A 10,971-nucleotide genomic window follows, 5' to 3' on the forward strand; every position below is an offset into this window, starting at 1 on the left:
CAAGGCGAAGGTTCATAAATTGTTCAAAAACCATATTGTCAGAAAATCAATTTTTGCCGTCTGGATGAAGTACAAGGATTTATTAGAAAGCAAGACCCCGAGGTGGCTATCACCTGTGGAAGCCAAGATCTCTAAAAAAAAGCCCAATATGGAGGCCTACTGGCCAAAATATTGGGAACTGATTGAAAGAGTTGGAGATAATTGGAAGCTCCAAAGCCAGGACAAATTAAAAGGTAAGGTGCGAGATTGGTTACATTATGCTCAAATTCAAGAGGTATTCAAAATGGACAAAAAAGTGGGTTTCCAGTTGGAGAAATAACTGGAGACGGAGTTACTAGAACCAAAGACTAAGGTACTTTCGAGGATGTATGACTTGCTGCTTAAATGGAACACACAGGATGAGACAGTTAAATCTGCTATGATAAAATGGGCACAGGATGTAGGACACAACATTATGTCTGAGGACTGGGAAAGGTTATGGAACACCGGTATGAAATTCACGGCATGTAGTGCCTTGAAAGAGAACATTATGAAAATGGTATACCGGTGGTACATGACCCCAGTCAAGTTGGCTAAAATATATCATCTCTCTGATAATAAGTGTTGGAAATGCAAGGAGGCAGAAGGGACATTCTTTCACCTCTGGTGGACCTGCCCGAAAGTAAAGGCCTTTTGGGAAATGATACATAATGAGCTGAAAAAGGTATTCAGATATACCTTTTCTAAGAAACCAGAGGCCTTTCTCCTGGGCATGGTGGACCGGAAGGTGCCAAAGAAGGACAGAACCTTGTTTATGTATGCAACCACAGCAGCTAGGATTCTTATCGCAAAGTTCTGGAAGACACCAGATTTACCCACACTGGAGGACTGGCAGACGCAGCTGATGGACTATATGGAGTTGGCAGAAATGACTGGCAGAATTCGAGATCTGAGCGAAGAAACAATGGAGGAGGACTGGAAAAAATTTAAGGACTATTTGCAAAAACATTATAAGTTGTTTGAATGTTAAGATTGCGCACGATTAAGAAACGTTATGCTTCTGCAATTTATTTTAAGTAAATGATAAAGTAAGTATTGATGGAAAAAAATGAGACAAATTAGAAACAAAATATTATGTTTATTAAGAGTGTTAAAATGAAATTACAAATTTTTGAAATTGGTAACATAATAGATACAAAGGTATAATAAGTTGGGAAATAAGATAATAAATTGCTGAACTGGTTAGAATGATGAATGCAATGCTGAGAGGATGTGAGGAGGTCCAAAAAGATGTTGAAAAATTTTTACAATGATTTCTCTTCTTTCTTTTCTGTTTTTCTTTATATATATAGAAAATGTTTCTTGTATATTGCTGTTTAAACAAATTTGTTCACCTATGGAAAGAAACGCAATAAAAATTTTTTATAAAAAAAAATATTAATATCCTTCCTAACTTATGCTAGCAAGTTCTATACCTTAGCAGAGTTTTGCATTCCCCTTTTAAACACACAGCAGATAGCTGGCTGCAGGCTTGTTTAAGCCTCTCAATATTAGGTTCCTGGTAAGTTCCGTTATGGGACGCAGGTGGCGCTTGTTACCATAAAGCACCAATGCTGCAGCAAGCAAAGGCTCCAGCAGCTCAGTCAGCTGCTTGTGGCTGGAAAGCCAGACAGGATGTTTGTGACTGTTGCCATGGAAACAAAGGGGCAGTTCATTCTGTACTGAGCACCGGATGTTAGCTCAGTGTGTGTGTCATATGACCTGTACTGGAAGTACATGGGCGGAGTTTTCTTCTTGCTGTTGTCGAGTGCAGACATGTTTCTCTGTACTGATATGAGAGACAGAAATAAAGGATGTAAATAGTTTTCTGTCTGCTTCTTTCCCCTCCTGGGGGACACCAAAGGGGAGAGAGGGTGAACGGTGTGTTCCTCTCACACATCTGAGATGAATCGCCGGGACCTCGCCTGCTTATCAGCAGAGTGGAGACGCGGGGAGGTCGACAGGAATATCTGCCGGTGCCTACGCTGTGGCACATTCCTCTGACCCAAGCAGAATTCCAACAGTGGCAGCCTTCGGATGGTTGCTGTTTTCTTCGATCCATCGGACATCTGCATGAGAGGCTGGTGAATTGTCCTCCTCTGCTCCATGGAAGCCTGATTTGAGAGGCTGATTCTCTGCAGCCAGAAGCTGACAAGAAGAAGCTGACAGCCAAGCCGATGCTCAAGGTATGAGACTTTTAAGGGCTTAAAAAGTGTGAATGCAGATTGATTCATTCTCTGCTTCACGGAGAGCGTGTGTGGCAAAAGCAGCTCCAACTTAGAAGAGGCCTGCATACCAGGCATTTTTGTGGTTTCCTGTCCGAGGAAAGGAATGCGCTGTTACTAAGCAACGTCCTTCAGAAGGCTGTGCCTCAGAGAGGAGAAATGGAAAGCTACTCGAGAGGGCTGGACAGTCAGACTATGCCTCAGAGAGGCGTAAACAAAGTTTTGTTATGACTAGGTCCTCACGAACTGGTGGAAGGGACTTTCCAACGCAGCCAGTGTCAGAGTTGCCAGGTGGCAAGAGTGTAAACAAGCCAGCTATTGGATTTTAGAGGCTTGTGTTTCAGAGTCAATGCAAGGACTCAAAATGGATGCCAAGAAGGGGGGAGGCTTGCCTTCTCCACCCCTCCTGACCAATGACAATTATTCATCTTGGTCTATTAAGATGAAGGCCCTGCTGCAGAATCAGAGACTGTTTGGGGTGATTGAGAATCCCATCCCAGCAGCACCAACGCGTGCTTGGGAGTCACAGAATGTGAAGGCTAGGACTGCTATAATTCTGTGTGTGTCAGACTCGCAGCTTGTGCATATACAGCATTTGGAATTTGCGCAAGAGGTTTGGAACGCGCTGCGTACAACGCATCAGAGAGATGCTGGTTCTTCAGCGTTGCTGTATTTTGAGAAGTTGACCAATCTGAGATTAGCGCCTGATGGAGATGTTCAAGCGCACCTGACAGAGATGAAGTTTCTGCGTCAACAGATGGTGGAACGCAATTTCCGTCTACAGGAGGAAGTGTTTTGCTTCATGATGATAAACAGCCTTAGTCGCACCTATAAGGTTGTTGCCAGTCAGCTTGGTTCCCTACCGGCGGCTCAGCTAACCGCGGAAAGAGTGTGTGCTGTGGTCCTGAACGAACACGACAGACTTGCTGCACTGGAAGTGAAAGACAGAGGGAGGCAAGAACAGAGTTCAAATCTTCCCACTGCTGATGCTACTGCAGAGCATGCTACAGCATTGAGTGCCGTCCGATGCCATAATTGTGGACAGACTGGGCATCTACAGCGGAACTGTAGGAAGCCGCGACAGTCAAAAGGAGCCAAGAACAGCTCTACGAAGCCTGAGGCGTTAAGCAAAAGCCGTACCAAGTGCCAGGTGAAACCTGCAAAGGCGATGATGGCGAAAGGAACCACGCCAGATGTTGGGAACGCATTCATAATCGATACCGGCGCCACGAAGCATCTCTGCCCACACAGAGGACTGTTTTCGACGTTGAAGAAGCAAAGCTTCACTGTGAAACAAGCCAACGGTCAAGAACTGGAAGCGACCGGAATTGGAACTGTGTATCTTGAGAGTCTGAACTTGACTATAAGCGATGTTTACCTGGTTCCAGAACTGAAATTTAGTCTGCTGAGTGCTTCGCAGATTGCAAAGAAGGGACTAAAACTGTACTATGATGCTAAAAGATGCAAGATCTACAAAGATGGAGAACTGTTTCTTACTGCCAAAGAGAAAGATGGACTGTATTTGTTGACTTTTGATCAAAGTGATTACATGAAATATAATTCTTCTGATTCTAATGAAATCTCTCTTGCAGGTGTGACCAGTATGAGCACCAAGAAGGTGTCTAAGAAGGTCCACAGAGCTTTTCAGCGGGTGTATGCTGATGTGATTGGTCCTCTAGAACCATCTAGGGGCGGTGCAAAATATTACCTTGTGTGTGTTGATTGTTACACTAATTATTCTTGGGTTTACTTGTTGAAGAAACCGCAGGAAACTTTAGAAAAGTTTCAGGAGTTTTGTGACAAGGTTAAAAGTATGCATGATGCTAACATTGATTGTCTTTTCACAGAAAACAAGCCAGTTTTTCTTTTACAGGATTTCCAGAGGTTCCTGGATGAGAAAGGAATGAGACACAAACTTGCTAGTTCCGAAGAAGCATGGAAGAAATGTGTCTGTGTTAGGGTGAACAAAGAATTGCAAAAGGGGATGCATGCGCAATTGCTAAGTTCACATTTGCCACATGATTATTGGGCCGAATCTCTAGCGTTCTATCTTCATGTGTGGTTGAGAAAAGTCTCAACAGAGTTGGGAAGTTCTCCTTTTGAGAAGCTGTTCAATAGAAAACCTTCTGTTGCCTATTTTAAGGTTTTCGGATCTCATGTGAGAACAGAAGCTCCAAGTGGTGTAAAGAATGCCAGAGGCATCTTTGTAGGTTATAAAAAAGGTCTCTACAGAGTAATTTTGTCTGAATCTGGTCAGGTGATTCTCACAAAATTTCTAGAGAGTGCTCCTGAACAGGAAAGAGTGATTGTTCACACTTTTTCCACAGATGATTCTCATGATGATGATTTTTCTGATGTCACAGATTACAGTGGTACTGATGATGATGACACTGATAGCTCAGACAGCTCAGTTGTCACAGTCATTGAGAGGAAATCTCAAATAATGACTAGACCCTCAGAAAAGGAGGATAAACCACTGATTAAGCTTAGTACTGGTTCTCCAGAGAGTTCAGAGGCTGAACCAGAAAGCAGAGAAGAGCAGCAGCTCTTACGAAGGTCTGAGAGAGCAACGAAGGGTGTACAACCCAAGAGGTATTCAGAAGAGTTTGCTAACCTTGCATATGTTGCTGTTGTAAACGATCAAGGACAGATTGAAGCTGTGTCTGAGTCAGAGGCAAAGGCACAACAGAGAGTTGTTAACCAAGGAAATGCGAAGTCACACAACCAGAGAGGTACATTGGTTAAACCAGTGGCGGGTAGTTCCAAGGGTGGAGCTGAAACAACAGGGGAATGTTATAAGTATAACAACTGTTTGTTTTCTTCTCTGGATGACGCTTTGCTCGCAGCACGCATTGATACTTTAGGGGGAGTATGTTACCATAAAGCACCAATGCTGCAGCAAGCAAAGGCTCCAGCAGCTCAGTCAGCTGCTTGTGGCTGGAAAGCCAGACAGGATGTTTGTGACTGTTGCCATGGAAACAAAGGGGCAGTTCATTCTGTACTGAGCACCGGATGTTAGCTCAGTGTGTGTGTCATATGACCTGTACTGGAAGTACATGGGCGGAGTTTTCTTCTTGCTGTTGTCGAGTGCAGACATGTTTCTCTGTACTGATATGAGAGACAGAAATAAAGGATGTAAATAGTTTTCTGTCTGCTTCTTTCCCCTCCTGGGGGACACCAAAGGGGAGAGAGGGTGAACGGTGTGTTCCTCTCACACATCTGAGATGAATCGCCGGGACCTCGCCTGCTTATCAGCAGAGTGGAGACGCGGGGAGGTCGACAGGAATATCTGCCGGTGCCTACGCTGTGGCACATTCCTCTGACCCAAGCAGAATTCCAACAGCGCTGTGGGTAAAAGCCTCAGCACCTAGGGCTTGCCGATCGAAAGGTCGGCGGTTCGAATCCCTGCGGCGAGGTGCGCTCCCGTCGTTCGGTCCCAGTGCCTGCCAACCTAGCAGTTCGAAAGCACCCCCGGGTGCAAGTAGATAAATAGGGACCGCTTACAAGCGGGAAGGTAAACGGCGTTTCCGTGTGCGGCTCTGGTTCGCCAGAGCAGCGATGTCATGCTGGCCACGTGACCCGGAAGTGTCTTCGGACAGCGCTGGCCCCCGGCCTCTTGAGTGAGATGGGCACACAACCCTAGAGTCTGGCAAGACTGGCCCGTACGGGCAGGGGTACCTTTACCTTTACCTTTAAGTTCCGTTATATTCCTCTTAAAAGAATAAACACGCCACAATCTTGTGTAAAGTATATACAGTGGTACCTCTAGTTATGAACTTAATTTGTTCCAGAGGTTCGTTCTTAACCTGAAACAGTTCTTAACTAGAGGTGTGCTTTCACTAATGGGGCCTCTTGCTGCCACTGCGCCACCAGCACACAATTTCCATTCTCATCTTGGTGCAAAGTTCTCAACTCAAGGTAACTCTTCCAGGTTAGCAGAGTTTGCAACCTGAAGCGTTTGTAACCTGAGGCGTTTGTAACTCGAGGTACCACTGTAAAAGAAGTTTACTCACATCATCAGTTCACAGTTGGATCCCTGAAGGCAGACTTAGTTACAAAGTATATACATGTGGATCTATCCATATGGAGATAGTCCCAGTGTCCTCTGTTGGCTGGAAGCTAAAAGCTGCCCCAATGATGGAGGAAATCAGAGAGAGAGGGTGCTGTGTGCTTTGTCCTTTTTGTTACCTGGACAGGAAAGGTCATGCCCACCTCTAGTCACATGCAGAGGAAGGATGTTCCAGCCCAGGAGGAAACAGGAAGTTATCGACGTGCTGGACCAAACATTCCCCTGCATGTCTACTCTAGGAAAACAAGGAATGTTGTACTTGGCTGCTACTTATGTATCACATCCCACATGAATCAGTCTTTATCTGGATGTGACTCAGCAGACATCACAAGGCAGAGAAGGAGAGACACTGGGGGTGTGGAGTTTGAATTCAGCCTGCCTTTTCAAGGGCTCTGTTTGCTAAAACTCCTACCTGTTTGTTTTTGGAGTTTTTTTTAGTATTTGCAGACACCACTTGGAAGAAATGCTGGACCAGATGGGGCTTTCGTCTGATCTAGCGGGGCTTGACTTGCGCTCTTACGATGTGCGAAGCTGGAAGAGAAGTCTCAGGAAAGGGACTGTTCCCACCTGCTTCTTGTCACCCAGCCTGGAACTTCTCCAAGAATGCAGATAAGTAGCGAGCTGGTTCCAATCAGAGCTGACAGCAATTCACCCATCACTCATTTGGAGATCTGCTGCAGAAATGCTGAGCTTCAGGTGCTGATTTTGAATATTAACATATCCACAGAGTCAGAGAACAAGGGAAGAAGGTTTTCCATTTAAATTAATTGAGGAAGAGTTGAGGAGGGAAGCGTTCCTTTCAAGCAGGCTGGTAAGCCACCCCCAATGGGCTGAATCCCAGTGGGTGTGATGAGTAAGAACTGGCAGGCTAGGTAGAGAGGCTTTCTGCACCAGATCCACCAATAATAATAATAATAATAATAATAATAATAATAATAATAATAATAATTTATTTGTACCCCAGCCACTCTGGGCAGCTTCCAACAAAGATTAAAAATACATTAAAATGTCACACATTAAAAACTTCCCTGAACAAGGTGGCCTTCAGATGTCTTCTAAATGTTGGGTAGTTGTTTATCTCTTTGACATCTGATGGGAGGGCGTTCCACAGGGTGGGTGCCACTACCGAGAAGGCCCTCTGCCTGGTTCCCTGTAGCTTTGCTTCTCGCAGTGAGGGAACCGCCAGAAGGCCCTTGGCGCTGGACCTCAGTGTCTGGGCAGAATGATGGAGGTGGAGACGCTCCTTCAGGTATACTGGACCGAGGCCGTTTAGGGCTTTAAAGGTCAACACCAACACTTTGAATTGTGCTCGGAAACCTACTGGGAGCCAATGTAGGTCTTTCAAGACTGGTGTTATGTGGTCTCTGTAGGCTCCCCACCACTGCCTTAAAGTCCATCTAGAATCCTTAAAGCCTAACCCTGTGCGTTGATGTGCCACTTACGATAAGGCGATATAAGACATCAGCACCTGAACCAGGCGGTGAATTTGACAGCTCAGGGAATGGCAGAGTCAGAGCTGAGGATGAAATGCAACCTGGAGCATCGTTTTGGAGCTCTCCTCCTGGTGGCTACATTGCTTTTTTTTTTTACCCACAAGCCCCATAGAACAAGGGTCACAAACCTTTCAGGGGCAATGGGCCCATCGGAATTCTGGGGAAGTGGCCTGGGTGCCAGTCACAAAATGGCTGCCGCATATGTGCATGCATGGAATAATACAAAATGGTGGCTTTGGGAGCCCCAAAGAACCCAAAACTACTGCCACATCTAAAAGAGCCAAGAAATAAATAGGTGCTGCTTTGGTAACCCCTGTCATAGAACCATGCTATGTAACGAAGTAGGAACATTTTGAGGGGGCTTCTGGGTTAAAAACAAAACAAAATGGCAGCCTCATAATCAGCTGTGGGGCCACCATTTTATTTTATACAGAGGATACCACAGTCAGAGGCCAACAGATCCCTCTCTTTAAGCGTTATGCTGCTACAAAGTTTACTTCTTGTTTTGCTCTCAGTAAAAATGAATCTAGATTCAGGTAGGTGTTTGTCTGACACAGTCGAAATAATAATAATAATAATAATAATAATAATAATAATAATAATAATAATAATAATAAATGGTCTAGTAGCACCTTATAGACCAAGTAAGTTTGTTCTGGTATAAGCTTTTGTGTGCATGCACACTTCTTCATTCAGTAAAAATGAAGTTTGCCATGGATTCCTGTGAGTTCCTGAAAGGCTATGTGTACCTAACAACTTTGCCCCCATGTATGCAAGAGAGACAGGCCGGAGTGGTCGTGAAGATGCATTGACCTCTGGCGCTGTCTCTGATGATGCAGGCACAGACTCCCCACAAGTGTCCCTATTTTCCAGGGACAGTCCTGGATTTACAGAAGCCGTCCCAGTTTCTGATTTCTTACCGGAATGTCCAGCTTTTCTTTAGGACATCCCTATTTTCATTGAATAAATGTTGGAGGGAATGGTAGGGTTTCCCTAGATTCACTGGAGAAATATTGGAGATGGGAAGTCTATTCTTATTATTGTTGTTATTGTTATTATTATTATTATTATTGAATAGGACATCCCTATTTTCATCTGAGAAATGTTGGAGGGAATGCAAACATTTTGCATTTTGCAGGAGGGACTCATGATGACAGTCAACACAGCCAAGATAGAGTCCAAAAAGCAAGGAGCTGTGTTAATGTATTATGTAAATTGAGCAGTAAAGTGCACAACAACCGGTCAGTCTGCATATTTCCCAGACTGCATGGAGAATGTGCACACAATCCTTAATTGAAGAGGGACTTTTCCACATTTCCTGGCGAATACACATAATCTCCAGCAGGTCTTGGGAAATGTTCAAATACCAACTGAATATTTTGTCCAAACATTTTCCTTACAGATGTGGCATGGCTCACTTGTTTGAGTTATCTTGAAATATCCTCTTGATGTGATACACAAAGCCCATCCCTGCAATGACTCTTGGAGATTGCACATGTGGATTAATGTGGAAATCCAATGGACAGTGGGCCATGGTTTTGGATGGAGGCAGGGGGCTGTTTAATAGTTTTCTAATCCATTCTGCTTTATGTTTCCACAATTCTATTCCCAGTAAGAATGAACTCCCAGTTACCCAAATAGGACAATTTGATGAAAGTGTTGTCTTTGCTACCACCTAGTGGCCATATGGAATCAGTGCAGAAAGGTTATTCTTTCAAAAAGAAAGTAGGTAGAAACCCATTTTCTCTGCGGCTGATTTAGCATGCCCATTTAGGAATGGATCAAAAATCCTCCTCATCTGAATTTCTCTCCAGATTCTGGAGTTCTCAACACTTGGTCTTGCTTCTGAAGTGGAACGGATGCATCAAGTGTCATCAATTGGTTCTGTGCATGTTTTTAGAATCTCATAAATATGTACCTCATTTTGTGTGGCTATTGGTTAATCCTGCCCCAGCCAATGCCCAGATAGGGACATATCAGTGCAATTCAGTTCGGGATCTGGGCCTCAGCCTTATTTGGTGCATAGCCCTCATATTAGCAGAAAGGCACATTAAAATGCTGGTGGATTTTTGTGAGAACTTTTTTTTTTAATGGCAAACTAATGCAAAAATGTTGCAAGCAAAACTTAAGAGTAGAAACTGAAAATGGCAGTTTTCATCCACACCTATTCCCAGCTGGCACCCCTGTGTTTGTGACAGGCATTTAGCATGAATACCTAGTGAATGGGAGGCGGGGAACAAACCATGACCATTCCGATTTTGTTTTTTACATGTATCTAAAATCAGTTTCTTTACAGAGTACAGCAAGCCAGACATTGCATAGATCCATTTTTTTCTTTTAAAAAAAACCATGTTTCCCAGTGGAAACATCAGCATAGGTGACAAAGCACAATCACAACCAGTAAGTCAAACCTTCGTTACAGTACATTGAAAGAAAGGTGTCCATCTTAAAACAGTAGGACAAAAGCAGGTTGTGGCTACGTAATATGGTAGTTCTTCTCTTCGAGCCCTGGGAAAAGGGATTGGGATCAGACTCAGAAGTGCCAAGTCTGAAAAGACTTTGGTGGAAAGCGGGTGAAAAAACAACAACTCTCAAGTTTAAGCATTTGAGTTTTGAGACGGCAGCATTGTGTGGGATCCTCTGACAGGGCCGGGCAGATAATCTTTCCCCTTCTCTCACCCTTCTTCCATTGCAAAGTAAGTAACATGAAGCTATCAGGGCTGTATGTACAATATAAACAAAGGGCTTAACACTTGGGGAGGGAAGACAAAGACAGCTGCAAGAGCGATCGGGGAGGAAAAAGTCATGGGAGGAGAATTTCATTCATCGCATATCGGGAGGCAGAAACGTTGCAAGTCAGATTATTAGCCTGCTATAGGGAAGATATTTTTGGATCCAGAGAGTCTGTCTGTATAAATTCTAAACATATGAGCCCTGCAGTTTCAGGCTAGGGTCTCATCCTGTCCATCGTCCTGTTCTCACAGTGGCCAGCCAAATGCTTACAGGGGACCTGTCCTCAACACAACATCGCTCTCACCTCCTGTGGTTTCTGACTGCTATTCAGAGGCATAGCGCCTCTGACAGTGGAGAGAGCATCAGTATCAGTAAATATGGACTACCTATTCTTCCATGAATTTGTCTACTCTTTTAAAGCCATCCAGGTGGT

The 10,971-nt window shown here is 44.3% G+C and overlaps 1 protein-coding gene across 1 annotated transcript in view; it reads right to left on the reverse strand.

Moving 5' to 3' along the window:
- Window positions 1-10,061: 10,061 nt before the first annotated feature.
- The window catches only part of SLCO4A1 (solute carrier organic anion transporter family member 4A1), a 47,584-nt gene continuing 46,674 nt past the window's right edge, over window positions 10,062-10,971 (reverse strand). The window contains exon 13 of the mRNA XM_081196140.1: window positions 10,062-10,924. The gene's annotated coding sequence lies outside the window, so the exon portion shown is untranslated. The remainder of the gene's footprint in view (window positions 10,925-10,971) is intronic.

The sequence above is a fragment of the Podarcis bocagei genome, assembly GCF_964188305.1.
Source record: "Podarcis bocagei genome assembly, chromosome: 5".
NCBI classification, from domain to species: Eukaryota; Metazoa; Chordata; class Lepidosauria; order Squamata; family Lacertidae; genus Podarcis; species Podarcis bocagei.